The sequence below is a fragment of the Hylaeus anthracinus genome, unplaced genomic scaffold (genome assembly GCF_026225885.1).
Source record: "Hylaeus anthracinus isolate JK02 unplaced genomic scaffold, UHH_iyHylAnth1.0_haploid 12001, whole genome shotgun sequence".
Classification (NCBI taxonomy): domain Eukaryota; kingdom Metazoa; phylum Arthropoda; class Insecta; order Hymenoptera; family Colletidae; genus Hylaeus; species Hylaeus anthracinus.
Genome location: NW_026534348.1, coordinates 15,744,786 through 15,764,199, shown reverse-complemented (window position 1 = coordinate 15,764,199; position 19,414 = coordinate 15,744,786). Strand labels below are relative to the sequence as shown.

Sequence of the window (19,414 nt, the reverse complement as noted above, 5' to 3'; positions counted from 1 at the left end):
CGGTGGCTCGAATTTCACTTATCGAATCTACTCAATTTTCGTGACGCTCTGACTCCTAGGTGGCATATTTTTTTCTCGCCGCGGTGACACTGGAGCAAAAGCCACCGTCGCGAGAGTAGAAAGAGCAGCGGGCAATAACGAGCGCGTTTCGCAGGTGCTGTTCAATTAATTCGGCCGCGGTGGACCGCAATTGGGTCGTCGCGATCGGGTACAAGCGAATTCGATTTCGCAATACACTCGCGCGTTAACGCGTACGCCATATAATGGCAACAATTTCCTTTTTCGTCCCGCGGTGCGCGCCACTTTCCACGCTGCGCCCAGTCGCTCCAAATTTAGCGAATCTAGGAGAGCTCTCGCCGCGATACGCCAGAAATCCGCGAGGAAAAACACGCCGGTGGCGATATAGATAAAGTAAATAAATTATCAACAGCAGAACAGAAATATGAACAATTATTTTAACACCCCATCGTATCCATAGTTCCACTTTTTATGATCACATCGAAACGGTCCTATCGAACAGATCTTAAGATTTATCGTACACCGAATCGTCACGTGGACTCCTCGAGGCTAATTTAGATGCGTCGCTAGTCGCCATCGAGGGAAACTTTTTCTCGTGTCCGAGGCACTCGAGAGAGCTATTTTCATCGTTCTTCCGGTACTTGAAAATGCCTTGACACGAGGAGAAAGGAAGCGTCGATGAAAAAACCACTTTCTGTGAAGATAGGCGCCTCGCGCCTCGAACAGAACGAGATAGCGACGAGAAACGAGCCTAATTGCGACAGTCGAGTCTTGAAGAAAAGTTGCCGCTACGAAGCACGGCGTCGATATCGGAAATATCGAGGAAATTAATTGTCCTGTCGCGGAGTGCTCGAAGAAACGGAGATACGAAACTTGGAACGAAGTCAATCGGGGAGAAAGCAGCGCCAGGTTCGATGAAAAATTAGACCGAAACTGTTTCGAATATATTATAGAAATAGGTTGAGGCTCGATGGGATAACAGGAACTTAGTAATTTATGCAAGTATGCTGTAATACACTATCAATTTTAGAATACGAAACCAGATCAAATGAAAAGGTGCATTTAATTTGGGAATCGTTTTAAAAAGAAAAAAAAACGAGGACAGTTTGAATCCGATACAGCATAAAAATCCCCACCGTGGAGGGTGCTCTCTGAATTTTTTTCTAACCCGTCGAGCTTTACATGGAGAACGCGGAGCGAGGATCCAGGGAATACCGTGGCCGCGGGATCAAGCGGAAAATTCTCAGGAAATGAAACACCATAGCCAGGACAGACGCGATAGCCACACCGTGTATCGATTGTGGGCGACCCGTCGGGCGCCATTGGCGCCGCCACACACCGTTGCTGACAAGGCATTTAGCTGTTTCCACTTTATCGTGTGTCTGCCGCCGCGTGGCAAAGTGGGTCTCGACGTGAATGTAGGTGGCTGCAGCGAGCAGCTCTCCGCGTTTTCCATCGGCTGCCGCCCAGGCGCGCACAAAAACACCCTCCGCCCACCCCTGCCGCCAATCCCACACGGATTTCGCAGGGTGCACCCTCGCGTACGTGCACCGCGCGTCTGTATTCGCGTACTCTTTTGACGCAACCGGCGAGCACTGTAGTACGGTTGGTTTTCAGGTCGCCGAAAGGTAATATCGACCAACCGGTATACAGGCGTGTATACCAGGCGTCTCCGTTGAATACCGGTAGTGAGTCGGAAAGGAGGGGGTCTCCATTACCAAACTGTCAATGCGTGACTCGCACCTCCAAGGTGTTTGACTACGAAGGCGAATTGTAAACCTGGCGAATTTCTTCGCCCAGGGGACCGTGTCGATTCGGTTCAACTCTGTGCTAGCTCAGAGGTGGGGGACTGAAAGAGTTGCTTGCACGTGTTGTGTAAGGGTCGCTGTCGGGGGCGCATATCGCGGTGAATGGCGCTTTAAACGCATTGCAACCCCAGTTCTTTTCGGTTTTGGATCTGATTTCAATCGTGAAATCGTCGACGATGGTATTCGCGATGTGTCGTGTGTTTTCGCCGCTAAAGTGTGCCACGAGGGATGAAGCGGATAGGTTTAATGAGGTGCCTCAGCTTGAACGCGGAGGAGTGGACGATAGGGGTGAGACTGAGCGATTAGATTACGGCTCGTGGTTTGGGTTCGCAAAGAAACTTTTCCTACAGATTCAACACCAAATACTTGAAACATCCATAAACTCTAAACTTTGTAATAACAATTTCACCCTTTTCCACCTTCCTCCGACGTTGACAGATCTTCGTGACCAGTGACTAGGCCTGCAGAAAACTCGGATGTTTCGAGTTGCTCGCGAGCCGAGTCGAGCTGAGACCCAGTTTTCGATCCGAGTCGAGCACTCAGAAGAAACGAGCAGCTCGAAGGAACCGAGTAGCTCGGACCAAACCGAGTAGCTCGGACAGAAGCGAGCGGCTCGAAAGAACCAAGTAGCTCGGAGAGAAGCGAGTTGCTCGAAAGAACCGAGTAAAAGTCGATTCAGACTATACGACACGGACCGTCACGTTTCGACAACGTGAATCCGCCTCCTCCAAGGCGCTCGCTTCGGTCCGAGTTACTCGGTTCTTTCGAGCTACTCGCTTCTCTCCGAGCTACTCGCTTCTCTCCGAACTACTCGGTTTGGTCCGAGCCGCTCGCTTCTGTCCGAGCTACTCGGTTCCTTCGAGCTGCTCGTTTCTTCCGAGTAAAACTCGGCTCGCCTTTTCCGAGTACTCGAACAACTCTACCAGTGACATCTTCGAATCGAGGAAAACCAGGGGACCACGTCACGTTACGTTCATGCAAATCGGGATCGTAAATAGCTTGCAAATCGAATTAGCAACGTCGCGCAGAGCGCGGCTCGGAATAAAATATCAGTCAAAAGGGAGCCTAATGATACATAAATTACGTCCGGAAACGAGACACGGGGCCGTGTGGGTATCCAGCGGAGCGAGTCGCCGGCGCAGCGTATCGAGCGTCTACGGAGCCGTCGGCGTTTTCCAGCGAGGACTTCGCTCGTGGATCTCTCTTTTCCTTGTCGAGCGCGATTTCGCGAAGGGTGGAGAGTGGCTGATTTTACAAAACGTCCGTTGCACGCGCCGTGTCGAGGGTGAGGGAGGGAGAGCTAGGCGCGTCGGCGCAGGTACAAAAGCCAACGATCTGATACAACCAGATTAAAACCTTTGACGCACGCCTCGCTGACACGTTGGACACCATCATCCACGGCTGTGTTTTCCGCGGGGATGCGTCAGTCGTGATTATAACGTGTAGAGAAAATGGGCCTGAACCATGCCACGCTTCGGGTAAAAAAAAAAATACAAAAAAAAAAAACACCGAACAACGTCGCTGGAAAACGGTTTCATCGCGCCAGGCTGACTAATTCGCCCGCCAGGTTCATCGATTAAAAGGAACAATCCGGTTCGGTGTTCTCGTCTGGTATCGACGCCCCGCTAAAATTTGCATTTTTATACCGCGGCCACGTCGATCGGAGCGTCCTATGCAATTTAAAGCGGAACAACCGTAAGCCGGAGATAGGTGAAACTCTTATTTAGATACGAATACTGAGCTACGAACAAAAAGAGAAACAACCCAGTCACCTGACGCTCGTTGAACGATACATTGGACAATTTTTAATGCATAAACGATGCATTGTAGCATTAACATTCAGGAGTTGGATGGAGGCTCGTAACAAGAAGGGCTTTCAAAAAAAATTCCAAATTGAAGTACAAAATGTAAAATTAAGAATTTTCACGTGACATTGAGAATTACATCCAAAACACGCACCACACGTATGTCTTTTCCCCTACACGTGTTTTTTACTCAGGTGCAATCTGCGATTTCGAATTCCCGTGGGGACGAGGGGACAGCAGGGTGGGTCGAAGCATCTCGAGAATGAATCGTGAGAAATTCAAGAGTCAGACTCGCCTGCGCGACGTCGTGTCTCGACCGTGGACGTGCCCTGCACCTTCCACAACCCTCCAACCCTCCTCCTACGCTCGCAGAGAACTGCTTCCTCTCCAGTCAAAAATATTACTTTCGATGGAAGCATCTCTTCGAGCGTGAACCCCGTTTCCACCCGTTACCCGCTGCGAAACGACCCGTCGATTTGACTACCGCCGCTTCGCGCGCTGCAACGACTGTCTGTCTCTCTGTCTCGTCGGGCTCTCTTTTCCTCGGCGAAGAACACGGAGAGAGAGAGACGGGATCTCGTTTCGCGAAAATGGCACGACGTCCGACATATGAACGTCGGGTTATGCATCCTACTCGGAGCTGCTGCCAATTTTTGGCGAATTTTAATCGTGCCTCGTTTGATGTCACGGTTTGGACCCGTTTGGCAAATAAAAACTACAAAATAAAATTCTGTATATACAAAGTCGTGTATGTGTGCACACGTATAGCTAGATTATGACGTAACTGGGACAGACGAGAACGAGGCTCCTAGCGTATCAAATGCACTACGGAAGCCTCGCTCTCGCTTCGGCAAAGAATACACGTTTTTTTTATGAAAAATGTAAGAGTTATAAGAAAAATTTGAATGGAGCAGAAACAGCGTCACGTTGCGCAGAATGAGCACTAGGCCCCAAGGCCTCGAGTTGCTCCGGATCCTGGACGATGGAGCAGAGGGAGGATCGACGCGAGGGCACAGGTAGACGAGAAGAAAGGGAGAGCAGAGGTGGAGTGGGGCGAAGGGCAACACAGCCAAAGGATGCAAAACTTCCGAAAAAGAGTACCAGGAAAGCGTGAAGTGCGCCAATCACGGGCCGTTATTGGCGGCAATTATGATAATAGCATACCTCGAGCGAGGAACCCTCGCGTACGCGTACGTAGATGTAGGTGCGCGTGCACGCGCGCAGGTATACGCTCTGGCCCGCCATTGGCCGAAGGAGAAGAACAGTGCCGCGGGCGCGCGAACTTCCGGCCTCTATTAATCACACAAATGGTTCGTCGCGGCTAGAAATATCGCTATCCTGCGATAATCGCGCGCAAATTGCGCTCAAGAAAACTCGCATGGCGATACCCGCCCTCGAGCTGCCAAGACACGTGCTTTTATGGGGTTCGAGCGTCTTGAATTCAGTGCAGCGCACGCTGCGAGATCTGGAGAGAAGGTCTCTGGATGGAATTCGGATCCAGTGATGAGAATTTCTAGGTTGTTTGTGAAGTTACATCGACATGGATTGGATGACTTGTAAGATGGCGGTATCATTGGTTCGCGTGACAATTCTATCATTTATTTCGCCCAGAATATTACTATTTTCAATAATCTGCTTAGTACGTTTAGTAATCTGCCATCGGACGAATTTTATTTTATTCTTCGAGGAAGAAATTCTGACGAAGTCGGCGTATGTCCGTTGACGATATTAATCGTCGACCGGTAGGATGAGATTGAAACGCTCGACAACGCTGTTCTTTCAGAGTGTACGCGATCGAATGTAACGGTTGAATTTATTTTCTATTGGCGAGTTTCTCTATTGACTTTGCTGAATGGAGTTTCATCGAGTTGGTCCAGAATTGAAGCTAGTCCAATCATATATTGTATTTGATAGAGTTGAAATTGGCTCCATTCTATCAGTTAGGTAACAACCAGTGGCGAATCTATATTTCTGAGGGTCCAAGACTAGTGTTTCGAAAGAAAGATTTCTTGTTCGAAACAAGTTGCATAGAAGTTAATAAACATTCACTCAATTGCAATTAAAATTAGTATTACACCTAATTTACAATTTCAATTTGTATATAAATTAACGGGAAATTTTACGACCTCCTTCAATTACTTCGCTCTAAATATGCAATTTGTTGTAAACCAGAAATGAATATACTTTCATGTTAACGAGGTCGCGTCCGTAGTATATTCATTGTTTTGCAAGTTTAAATAGAGTTCTCTCAACAGTACATTCGTCACTGGTAACAACGATGTCGCCTTCCTAGTCGAGGGTTAACTAAATTTAAAAGCAGTTACACAAGTTGTTGTTGTTAAAAATACACTACTCGCCACCTTCGAATAGTAAAGTCCATAGTAGCGCAATAGTATGTACTGTACGAGTGACAACATTTGTAGTCGAGTATATTTTAATTAAATGCATTATTCGCAGGGTATAGATAAGGAAAAATAATGTTACCTATTCCTACTTAAGAAAAAAGGAAATGAAATGGTAATTCAGTAGACTGCTTCGTGACTAGTTGTGTTGAAAATACGTGTGCGTCTACTCAAGAGTTAAAGTAAGTGTACAACCATGCAGTTAATTAAATAAAGTGTATGTTCCAACTACTTCTTCATCGAGGTCGAGTCGGCTCTACCCACTCAGTTACGTAACAATTATTTCATCCTACCAATCGAGGGATAAAGCAGCGAATCGCGACGGGACGATGACCAGTCAACGCTTGGCTAGTCGGCGAGGAAAGTCTGGCTCCCATTGCCGAGTGACAATCTCGCTGAGCGGCTCAATTGCTCGGCAATAAAGAGAAACAGTAGCTCCGACTGGCCTACCAAAAAAGGAAACGGTCTCACCAAACTGCCTCTCGCGGAAAGGGAAAATTACTAATGTGTTCTCAAGCTTGTTTTGATTTGAAACAAAATAATACGTTCATTAGCCTCGAGAAGCAAGCCATAAACACAAACACGTCCCCTTTCAAGTTTCCCAAACTTTATCTGAAAGATCAACCACTTTTCTATTGTTCAATAATATATTTTCCATTTCAGTATTCCTCTCATTTCTGGTCCAAGAGTCACAATCATTTCCTGTCTCGATTCAAAATGAACAATTGTAAATGAAACCAGTAGTTTAGTTGTGAGAAGAAATCAGCTCAGTTTTACAACAAAAACTACTAATTTAATTAATCACTGAACAATAATTTCCACTTTAAACAGCCTTTGTGAAACTCGAAGACCCAGAGTCGAAGAGGGAAACTGTTGGCCCGGTAACCAACGAGTGTCTAGAAACAGTTTCGCGTTTCTAATTGGACACGTGTAGCTGTTCGATCAACGTTGTTCGGCCACACCACCGATACAAAGCAGTCACGATGCACGCACCGGTGTGCAACGGCTGCGACGCCACAAAGTGTGCACACAGGCACGAATGCAGCCCATAAAAGCCCGTGGACACCATAACTTCGCAAACACGCCTCCTACATACGCGGGTACGCGGGTTCTTCCACCCGATAAGAGGCCACTCGTGTGCTGCGTATGACGCGCGGCTAGCTACATAAATGTCCGTGTGCGTGCGCGTGCGAAAACCACCCGTGCACGCTACCTTTGAATCGAACCGCCTTGCACGGGCCTCGTTAAAAGTTGCTACTTCGTTTAGACGCCGTTACGTTCATGGAATTCCACGCGAACACGAGAAACCAACTTTATTGGCCAACTTCCTCTCGATAAGGTGGAAGGGTCCCTCCACAGGGTGGACAAATGACCCCTCGGATTTACAGGGGCCTTAGATGGTCAAGATATTTTCATGTCCTCCAGATCCGCTCATGATTAATTTTTTGAACAGAATTCTTTGTACATAAAGATACATGCTAGAATATACTAGATAATGGAATATACAGAGGACTAATAGTATCACGTCTGAAAGTAAGATTCCTGCAGGGTACTCCCAGCGAGGGGAAGAGGATCGGAACTCGAATCTACCACTTACAAGCATGCATGCACGACTAGGATAATGTTACGCATTTTCCGCACTCGTGCTCGCGAACTATTCCAAAGCACGGCACGAAAACAATCGATATCGCGAAACCGCCAACGGCTGAAACACCGTTACGTGTGCACGGAGGAGCTGGAGGGATCGCCTCTGGCTGGTATTCAGCGATCACTATTTTTGGAGTAGGTTCTTTTAGTCAGGTGCTCGTGATAAATAAGTACCGAGTCACGGATAGAATCACTTTCGAGCAACGTGTTCGACTTGCGCTTTTCATGGCCGACCCAAATTCCATACCACAAGTCTCACACTTTTAATACTAGTAAATAAAAAAATTTCTTTCAACTCGATTAATGGACTTTACTTCATCGTTCTAAAACCTACGAAAATTGCGAACATCGCGTACATGGCGTAGTTGAATCCATCGACCCTCCATCGCGGGCACTTAACATTATCGTCCAGCGACTTCGAGTGTAAACATTCTCCCTTGTTAAATCCTTTCGCAGCGAAACGACGCCTCCGACTCGATCGTTAGAAACAGTTCCGCCGTGGTAAGGGATTCGAAACTCCCGCGATTCGATCTGAACCGTCTCTTTTCCCCTGTTCGAGCGCGTTCGATGGCAGTTTCGATACACGGGGAACGCAATAACCGTTCTAACTGTTGTTGCGCACGGCGCGAGGGACGATTTTCCTTCTGGTTCGCGGGAATAAAATCGTAATATCAAGCGATCCCGATATCCCCCCGGACAATGGACTCCTATAATCCCGCAGGAATTCGAGAGAGCTCCGACATTCGATACGGATGATCCCGACGAACGGATGTTCGATTTTTCTTCGCGGCCCCGTCGCTCCGACGAATATAACCGGGGCAGGGCTGTGGGACGGGGCAACGTGGCTACGATTTAACGTTAATTTCCGATTCGACATGTCGATTATCCCGATCTCGTGACACGGAGAGTGCTCTCGGCCGGCCCGACTGGCCGTTAGACAATGAACTGCCTCAGGTTCCCAGGAACGGATAGCTACGGGTTGGTGGAACGGGGACGAAGAGGGACGAAGGAACGGCAATTACGCGTAATTCGCAGGTGCTGTGAGAAAATGGCGGTTGCTGGATGTGTTTTCAACCTTAATCGCGGCAATTTTTTTGCCATTACTAAGTTTATCGGCACCGGCGAGCGCAAGCGTTCGGCACGATACGTGGCGGCGCGATTCCACATTATGATCGCGACCGCCCCCGCCGACGCACTGTGCTCAATTTTAACCTTTTCGCTGGTGAACGGTGACAGTACAGGCCTACCTTGCGTGATCACCACAGCGCATACATTGTTTAAGAATCGTACGTGCGAATACGTAGGCAAAGTGGAAAAGGGCATGTCTTTTCGAAATAAATAATCGTTGTGGGTTGAAATATCTACGATCGACGGTAAAACACACGTAATAGTATAATTGCAAACTAGCTTATGTAAAATAACTAACCCAGACCTACATGAAAGTTTTCTACACCGCCTACGTGATATTCATTCAACGAATGTGCTTTTCTGTGCATGACTAACAAATCCTTGCAATAATGCGGTAAGGAAACAGAATAACTGCTTAGATCACGATTATTCATCGCGATGACGAATAACTTTTTGACAGTGGGTGATATCAGTGGGAACATAATCTGTGTTTTCGACGCGAGGAATATTTTGGTGCACACTTTGGATACAATTGAAAAAGTGAAAGCGTTCGTAACGATAACCTTTGGCTGCCAGTTCGTTGTGATAACGGATAACAAGCCCACATTTGACCGAAACAAGTATCCCAGCTTTCAACAGCGGTCTGTGGTTTCATTCATTTATTACGGAAATCAGCTGATTCTTTTATAAAAACTGTATTAACCAATGTCAGAAGTGTAAATGAGACACATAAACGTATGTACCAGTTTTTTTTATCAGAACGTTGAAAGAGAAATGACTGAACGTTTTTAGAATTACATGTTCCGATAACAAAACACAGCTCGAAAGAATGTATTCTACATTCGCGTGTGCAAACAATTGGCAAGTCACGGGGACAGTCACCGCAATTAATTAATACTAATGCTGCAGAATTATTAACACAGCAGATAATTATGTGAAAACGAAAATATTCGTCTAGCCTGCTAAACATGCATATTGATAGCTCCCACGATAATTTCCTCTTAATTAACACAACACGTATAAGAAATAATTATAAATTAGAAGGAAAACCTGCTCCAGCTTTTACTTTTTATTTTCTATACGGTTTTGCTGGCTAAAGTAGTTTGTCAAATCAGCAAATGTTACGAAAGAGAAAATACAAAATGAAAAAAGTTCATGACCTCACCAATCGATATTGCGGTTGTTCGACCTAAATGAAGCAATCAGTCGAAATTTTTAATGAAATGATGGTTCGGTTGAAGGCACTGCTTGCTGTTCCAAGAATAAAGTTCTTTTTAAATGATGCAAGCATTGTCGGCGCGGATATTTATAAAGAATTGAGAATACAAATTTAGTGACAGTTAATAGAAGCACGAATAAATGCTCCGATTTTTGGTGCATTTATACGTGTCGCAGATTAACGAAAATCTCTAGCGATTTACGTCAGTGTCGCAGGTGTTATACGACGTGCGAATGAAAACACTCACAACTGTCAAGAGCGATTACTCGATACGGAAAAGTATAATTAGCAGTCTGCTCAGCACATATGCGATCAACGACGCGACACAGTGGCATTCTTTTAAGCGTAATCTTAGTTGCATGCTGTTATTAAAGTAACCTAGATAACAACTAGCATGATTAAAGAGGGAATTGTGAGACGCACCTTCTCGAGATGAAAATTCAATCATCGGAAAAACCAAGCCTTGGCATGAAAGGTAAAGATCTCTCGCGAAGATTATCACTCGTTAAATAATTAGTGAAGCAAATAGTGGGTAACGAAGTTTACATATTCACTACTTCGATACTCAAGTAGCAGTAAAATAAACGCTTGATATTTCAATTTTCTTAGGTATATTTTCTATCGTCTTTGTAAAAATAGGACATGATAATTTTTCTCCTCTTTGACTTTGTAAAACCTGATCGAAACGTCCTTTTATCGGATGAGTAAGAGTTTTATGATCATTCAATAGACCCAACGATTATAGTACCTTATCTCGATAATATTGTCTTGGATAAGTGCGTATTGTTTAAATTATAAATGGATTACGTGACCTCCAATTATAAAATAATCAGCTTCAATCGCAAGATTACAAGACTCGCAATCTCTGTTTTTTGAAATAATGCCAAACTAAACTAACGTTATTTCATGTAACAGATATAATCCCACTGCTGTTGGGAGCGATTGCGTGCAGTTATTAAAGGGTCGATCGTTCGACTGGTCGAAAATTGAAACGGTAACGTTTACTAGACCGATCTGAATGCGTCGTTACGTCGGACACATTCAGGAACGAACTTTGAGGTAAACTTTTTCGTCGCCAGACTGGAGAAATTGCAGTACACGCAGATTGCGAAATGTCACGAGTCGGTGGACGAGCAATATTAAAGCGAGAGCCCGTTTCTCTACGAGCGGCAAAGTAAATATGCCAAGTCGAAGCGAGGTGGTAACCGAGAGGCAGCAGCGAAGGCGGCCACTCGTTCGTCGAGAAATACGATCACCCGAAACGGTTCAGGTATTTCCTGTTTCCTCGTATATCTTCGCCACCTGCACCCGTTTCTCAACTTTTTCATCGGGATGTCTTCTGCATGTTTCATAAGGATTCTGCGCGGAGGTGTAAAAACTCGAATCGACAATGAATTGGATATAAATTAAGCGGTAAGGCACTGCCGCTGACACGTTCCACGGTCAACGTAATTCAAAAACTAACTCACGTATCATCACTCACGCATATTCCGTATGAAAACATAGGTGTCTATATTTCATTAATCATCTATTGCGAGGTATTTATTTTATCCTTTAAAGGAGAAACTATGTACTCGGTTACTTATACGCCCATGAATGATTAATATCTCTTTTCTGGAAGGAGTGTCTAAGTTTGGAGAACCTGTAGATTATTTTTAATTTAAAGTAAGCTATGATAATTTGTAAGCCTGATATAACTTATTCAATTGCATCCACCATAAGGTCTCGTAATAAATATTTGGAGCAAGCATTCATACGAATCATTTAGATAGCGTAATCAAAAAACGAAATTCTACTTTAAACTTCGACCTGAACGCAAATTTTATGTAGAAAGCTGGAACATCTGCCTTAAACAATTTCGATCGTTGCATAATTCACCGTGTCTTTTGGATTTCATGCTGGAAGGCGGAACGGTTAAGATGCATAGTCACGTTTGCGGGGTCCGCGGTTGTACAAGTGTCCGACAAAACACGCGTGGAACACGCAATTCGGATTGAAAATCCAAGGAACTAAGCCTCCCGGAGAAGGAGTGAAAGAAAAACGACGGCACGAGACGTTGTGAATCATTCGACAAAAACATGCACTTGGAAGTCTAATTAGCTCGTGGTGACGTCGAGCGTACGTGTAAACGAGCACAAACACGAGCCGACTTAATCGACGGAACGGACACAAAAATCATCAAACGACGCATCTGCCACTTTCTATGTCGTTTCCTAGTAATTTAGTGCTCCGAAGTATTCATGGCTTACACAACATACAGTAATTAAACATGTATGCTTGATTATATCTATTTTACACAATTGACTGGTGGGCATCAATAAGGAGACAGCTCCATTTTTTCAAACTTTCCTCCTTATTGCACCACAAAAAAAAAAGGAATGTTTTAAATCCGTGATTATGTTCTAACCACAAAACCATACAAAAATGAAGCTGCCACCTTATTGCAGCACACCCATCAATATTTCTTTAATTCCACGATGTTTGCATTCGTTAATTACTCGAATAAAGTTTGGCTCATCTTCGTTTGAGATTTACGTTATCTGTTGACACGGACATCACGGCACGTACAAGCTCGTCAAACCGCGATATCCGCGATTAGCCAAGAGCACTGAGAGCACCGAGGTCGCCTAATCGTTAAACGCTCAAATGTTGATATAAATGAATCATACGGCGCTCCTCTCGGGAAGCCTTCGATCATTGGCGTCACCTGAATTCCGAGGAACTTTCATTCCAAGTTTCTTACTGCTCGTAACTTATCCTCCCCGAGGACAATGCTCCAAAATGGCGATTCTTGCTACTTATGGGAGAAAAAAAATTCTCGTGTAACGAGTATCCCGAGAATCAGAAATCAATAGCTATTCAATTCATTTGTGATAAAAAGTGTGCAACTATACGTTTAATAGCCTTTTAAAAGCATTTATTCGAGTCACTCCAATGTATGTCATCCTCATCTTCGCACGACGGTCTGTTTCCGAAGTGCTCGTTTAGGAAATTGTACAGAAAGTCTGTGCAGGGTCTAGCAAAACGGAGAAATCGTGAAGCTGTTGCTATAGCGGAGCAACAACTGCTCCGTTCGCTGAGAATTTCACCGCGCGCAATGGTGGGAAATAACTGCTTTAGGTGCTCTTCCGAAAAGTAATATTGCTATGGAACACATGTACGTCGATTCAACACAGCCAAAAACGTGCATAGAGGAGAGAATACACCAGTATACAAAACGAACTCGTATAACGCTACAAGTTTCTGTATGAATAACACGGTTAATTACTTTCGTACGAATAGGGTTGATACATAAACTCGGACAGGTTATTTTTCGTGCAAAAATGTAGCGAGTGAACGTTGCCATTGGGTTGTGTATTATATAACATTCTTTAGCTTTTATTTTTCGGAAGCAAAAATTATATTTGATTTCCACTCGAAAATGAAAGTGTAATTTAATGCAACATTCTGTTGATCTTTTTATTCTTCTAACCGAATAATAGCAAAACCTTTTCGAGACCAAAACTATGAGGCGTCAAGACGATAAATGGAACACTTTTAGGATATCCTCTCCTTTACGAATCGAGCGAACACTCTAAGCTGAAGAGCAGACTTTATCGTAGAGGAAACAACCGAAAAGTGGCTTCTACGCTTCGAGCGAGCAATTCTGATATGAGTGACATTCTGAACAACCATGCTACTTCAATAAACCCGCTGAAATTCTTCGATTCAAGCAAATACCAGCCAAATACTCGCGAATGCACCGGAGAAATTGATTCTGACCAAGTAATAATCCGTCTCGAAGAGTTCGTGGATAAAGTTCGAAGGTTGAAGATGAGTACTACATGTTCTTTCGAACGATTTGCGTAAAGTTTCTTTCAATAGATCTCACAAATACTGGAGCAGGCCAAAGTTACTACAAAACACTGAAAAATACCGCACGGAAAACTTATGCATCAACCAAATATTTATTACTATCCATCTATGATGTTGTTCTATAGCAATAGATTCGCTGGACCTGTCACGGACTACCTGAGCAATTTCCTGATCGATCGCATCGGGAACAAGCCACGGAATGGAGAAGTCTAGGATGACACGTATCGCTTAGGCGAGCCGTTGTCGCTACGATATTCCAGCCTTTAGGTGCGATAATCACAATTTTCACAATCACACGTTTGTCGAGTAACTACTGTTTCCTGAACATGTAGGATGATAATAACGTCAAAAATGGCCACTTTCGAGCATTGTCATTTTCCCGACGCGTTGCTGCAGTTGGAATTATAATCTGATGGACTTGATCGTTTAGCTTTGATGGGATTCTAGAGTCAAGCGAACCGTGAATTGGTCAGGATTTCGTATCACGCGAGATAATGCCTAATGGCTTTCCTATCACGAAAACTTCACTCGGCGCTACCTTGCATCAACAATTTTATTAGACCTTTCACGGAATTTGTTAACAATTTCCTGACAAACCACTTTGGAATGAAAGTAAGAAGTCGAGGATGACACGCACCGACTACCAGTTACGCTACTCCAATTTAGTGTGCACCGTATTTAGATAGTGTATTTATCACAAGTTTCCCACGACACTATTGCTTACTCGCTTAAAGTTTCTGGACGTTATCGATCAGTTTTCACGTGATTCGATAAGAGACAAGATTAGAGACTTATAAACAATCATGACTGTGTTTCGCTTGTCAGTTGTTTCTCACGAACATGGCCAACATCACTCTATAACACTTGGAGTAAACTTGCTCCGAATCATATTCTGCCTAATCACTTTGGAAACAAACTAAAAAGAACGACACACACGAAGCAAACGAATTGAACATGGTTCTCCAATCTACCACGCCACCAGTAAAATGACTATTATTTCCATCTCTCCAATCTGCTCCGATTCGTCACCTATACAAAATTCTTACATTCGACGAGACCCTTTAAAAATGGCTCGATCCACGCTGGCCGACGGGCGACGCCAACAGCACTTCCTCGATTGAAATCGATCCCACCGATTAGACCTTTAATTCGTACTTCAAAGCGTTTGGCGTGGCGCGTCACTCTTGGTGGGTCTTTAAATACGCTTAGGAAGGCGTTCGTTGCAGTCGGAGTATCCTTTCGAGGTCAAGCTCTGCCCGACCGTGCCCTGAGCTACTCGCACGAGGGCAGACGCTGTACGTGCATAGATTCTCCGGGGTCACGTGTGCACACAGACCATCGTTTGTAATCGCGGGGTTTAAACTCAGGGCACTCCGTGCGAAGGCTTTGAGCATCGGCTTGTGAAACGAGACCTAACGCGAGGTCTTCCCGCGGGAGACGTGTCAAAGTCACTGGTGTGCCGTCGCTTCTTGTGACCTTTGCTCCCTGGATAGGATACCCCTAGCACGCTGCCACAAGCGTCTCCTCTTTCCCTCTCGATCCGTTCGAGGGATTTCCCGGTCGGGAAAGCGCGGGAACCCGCGTGGTAATCCTCGACGGATCGATGCTGGTCAAATCCTCGGATAGCATTGGTCTACTTACAAGATGGAAGACGAAGACGGCGTGGTCGAGGTACATCGCACGAAACTTGAACGGAAAACACACAAGAACTGTCACTGACACTTGAGAAAAGCACTCTGGTTCCGTTGGTATCCAATCGGAGCAAGCTAGACGCGACGACGATAGATCGCGCGAACCGATCCTTATCGATCCCCCGGTCCGCGGGATCGGGACCTGTCGCTGTCCTGGCGTCCGACGGCTAGCCTTCGCGGCTCGAGTGCGGGTCCTTTGAAGCTCCCCTGCTCCGAATCGTGACGAACAGATAGGCAAACTCGATGGTACTTGGATCGCGTACGATTATTCCTCACCGATCAACGTTGCTCACTTCCACGACGAGTCTCACTGCCGCGATGGGGGACCGAGGATCACGATACACTCCGAAAATCGAGACGAGGCGAGTCACCAGAAACTATCCCCACCCTGGTACACAAGCAAAAAAACACGATGACCAGCTTTTCCACGAGGAACTTTCTTTGCACTCCGAAACGACGATCGCCCGCTCGGCACGGGTCCGCTCCGATTTATAATCCCGTATCGCGATCGCGGGGGTGCTATCGGAGCCGCGTGTCTCGAGTCGCCATGGTGATCATCCGAGATCTCGTGCAGAGTCACCTGGTCCCGAGATAGATAACGGAGCCAGCAGAAACGTTACCAGGTCGCCGCGCGTAGATCGCCCACGAGGAGGAGAAACACGCTCGATCCGCTTCCAGCGGCGTCGACGGAGAAACTAACCGAGCCAAGGGGACAGGAGAGCGTCGCCCCCCACCAACGACGCCCAGCGTACATCCCCCACCATCCTGGCAGCTGGTGATTCCCCTCTCGCGCCTAGTCATCCACCCCATCACCTCGCCATCCACGGCAACCAGCTCGCTTCTAGCCACAGCTCGCCCCCACCGAGCGGGTTCCTTCGCGCTCGCGAACCCGACAGAACGTACCCCCCCCCTCCCCCCCACCTCATTGCTGCCTCCGACGAGGAACGTTCGCGTTCTCCGCTGGCGTTCCGTTCGGGAGGTTCTCTCGCTCTCGTTGCTTGCCCTCCGTTCCTGAACTCTCAAGGTGGAGGCACTCGGCGACCGGAGGAGATGCGCTCTCTCGCGGTATCTTGTCTCGTTTCGTTTCTCTCTTGCTCCGATGCTCGTGCTCGCTCGCCATGGCATTTCTCCGCGTGTGCGTGCGAGGGAGAGATCTTCGCGAGCCCCGAGAAAGGTGAACCGTTAGGTGGTAAGATCCGAGGGTGTTCTAATGACTCGAGAAGACCGATGTTTGACGCCTCCCGCCTTTTGCCGGCTTTCTTATCGGCGAATTTGGGGAACGCTCGTGCAACGGTGCGCGAGAGCTACCGTGGATGGATGGATCTGGTCTGTTCGGAGCTGTGGAGGGCGGAAACCCGATCTTCGCGTTAAACGATTCGTCGGTGTCTCGATGGCGAAAACTTTCGATGCGGACCGAAGCCCGCGGAATTACACCGCGTCGAGGAAAACGGAGTAAACACTTGAATTATTTTACCGTTACCTCTGTCGCTTGCATCTGGAGAAGCAATCTCTTGTAAGTAAATTAAAATGGGATTGAATTAAACGGTTGGCCCCGGCGAAGCATTCGTTGGATGAGCTAGCAATGAAACTGGTAAATATTTCAATGGCGTCCCTTAACTATCCACCTTGTAACGAATTGGAGTTGTTTCGAAGAATCTATATGATTATATGTCATTACTATTAGAAAAAATGTCGACGATGGGTCTGGGTCAGATAGAAGTCCCTGGGTGCCCTTAAGAGTACAAAAAATTAAATCAACTATTGTAATCTACATTTGTAAAATACATTTCTGGAAATGATATTTTTGTCTCAGTACGTGGTTAAACGAATCTGTTTCTCGTTACATTTTCACCTCAACTATTGATATTAAAAATTCACATGTGAAAGAATTACTTTTAAAATGTGATGAATATTTTATATTGTATTTAGTAGAATATAATGTAATTGAAAGTTTTTATTACTATCAATAGTATTATGATTTCTTTCGTTATAATATTATTCTTTTTTTCCCATTGTCACGAAATATTTGAAGCGTACACCTGTTTGAAAATTATGCTTCTCATAAAAATATTACGTAATTTCAACTACACGAATAGCATTTATTACTCGAAACAGCCAGAATTACCCAAAATCTCTGCAAATACGATGGTCTGACGCGTTATAACGATCCCCATCTTGATTTCCCCGAGAAACGTGTTAAAACAATAACCTACCTCGATTACTGGGAATCCCTTCGGTTTCTTTGTCGCTTATCACCGACCTCTGATCCGGGTTAAGTCTCTTAAACCGGGCAGGAGGAAGCAGGCCCTCGCAAGCCGTTCGCGAAACCACGCTGGCCACGTAACGGAGCGTGTACACACGCCCTGTAGGTGAAATACGTCGCGTCCCCGAAACTTATTCATTCGTATCTCCAGCGAACGGTGAAAACCGCCCCCGGACAAAAGAGCACCCCTATCTCGAGGTATCGCATAAACAACCGTAGATCGCGATCTTCCTTGAGGATGTACGATCCTCGCCACCTCCCTCCGCGCCTCGTACAGCTTCGAGAGAGCGAATTTACAAAGAGACGCTCTCGACATCGGAGGCTGCCAGTCCCTTCCCCCGCCTTTCTCTCCCTGCTAATCCCAAAAGTCCATAAATACTAGAAGGGAGTTTATTCTCCAAAGGGTCGTTTACAGGATCACAGTTGTTCCCTGACACGGACCGGTGATGACGCTTTAATCCAGCCCCGTTATGTGTCGAGTCGAGGCACGTCGGCAGTGTTCGCGGATACCTTTCGGTCGCCTGATAGCGCTTCGATTAATGTCGTCCAACGAATTCATAAAGTGTTGTTAGCGTCTGCGAGCTCGACACTAAAAGCTGATCCTAGCAGAGCCTGGATTGCAATGGAACGACGAACATTCGTCCGAGGAACGAGATGAGAGAGATTGGAGCGAATGGTCGATAAGTGTCGCGGAGTCAGGAGTGGCTCACGACACTTATTGATTACACAAAGTGAAATTTAATATCTCGCGGCAACTTAGTAGTTGATGTATCGATTCTTTATTACAATTGCTTGTCCATTTTTCGATTCTTAAGAGTATTCCCAAGGGAGTCATAGTCAGGATTGAAATATACGGCCCTGTAACTATTTCTGCGTACGTTTACCTTTTGTTCCCACCTTACTACCGTAAATATCTTCCCGATGAATGGCGCGAACCGGGGGCGTTAGAAAGCCAACCGTTTCCAAGACGTCTCGTAGACAATTGTGTAATGCCAATACCGTCATGTTCAGACTTACGTAAAGAGTAAGCAAAACATGATCCACGCCAATGATTACGGAGCGCAACAAAGAATACCAATAACGCACGGCTCCTTGGCACGTTTTACGGTTGATCTGGGGACAGGTCGACGTTAGTTGCGGAATTGTGGCGCAACAACGATTTTCCGCACTCCCTACTCGACAACCGTGAAGATTTTGTTTGGGAACCCAAGGACTCGAGTCTAAATTGCAAACCTACCTTTGTGGGACGTGTTTCTCGAGGCAAACCAGCTCTGAACTCCAAAACAACTTACAGAAACATTAGAAGAATAAAGGCTGTTGTTTGCGATAGACTGATAAGGCATCCATCCGTGGATTAGCTATTTGATTTCAACAAACGTGATCAACGAAGAACTGCAACCTCGAATTCGTGGAGTGGTTACATAATCGCGATTATGCGAGCCGCGAACGTTATCAGTGCACGCAGGAACACCACGCATACCGGTCGACATCTCGCGATTGGCGAGTTTCGAGTTCCAGGGACCGAAACCCGCCGGTTGGTGAAACATGATTCGCTTGGTTGGCCTCGTACGATGTTAC

At 45.9% G+C, this 19,414-nt stretch overlaps 1 protein-coding gene across 2 annotated transcripts in view; it reads right to left on the bottom strand.

Moving 5' to 3' along the window:
• Window positions 1-19,414, bottom strand: part of LOC128890556 (latrophilin Cirl-like) — a 446,697-nt gene that overhangs the window by 334,891 nt on the left and 92,392 nt on the right. The window contains exon 1 of one of the 2 annotated variants that reach the window (XM_054149141.1): window positions 15,524-16,622. The exons of the other annotated variant lie outside the window; for it this stretch is intronic. The gene's annotated coding sequence lies outside the window, so the exon portion shown is untranslated. Of the gene's footprint in view, window positions 1-15,523; window positions 16,623-19,414 lie in introns of those variants that run through there. 2 annotated transcript variants of the gene reach the window in all.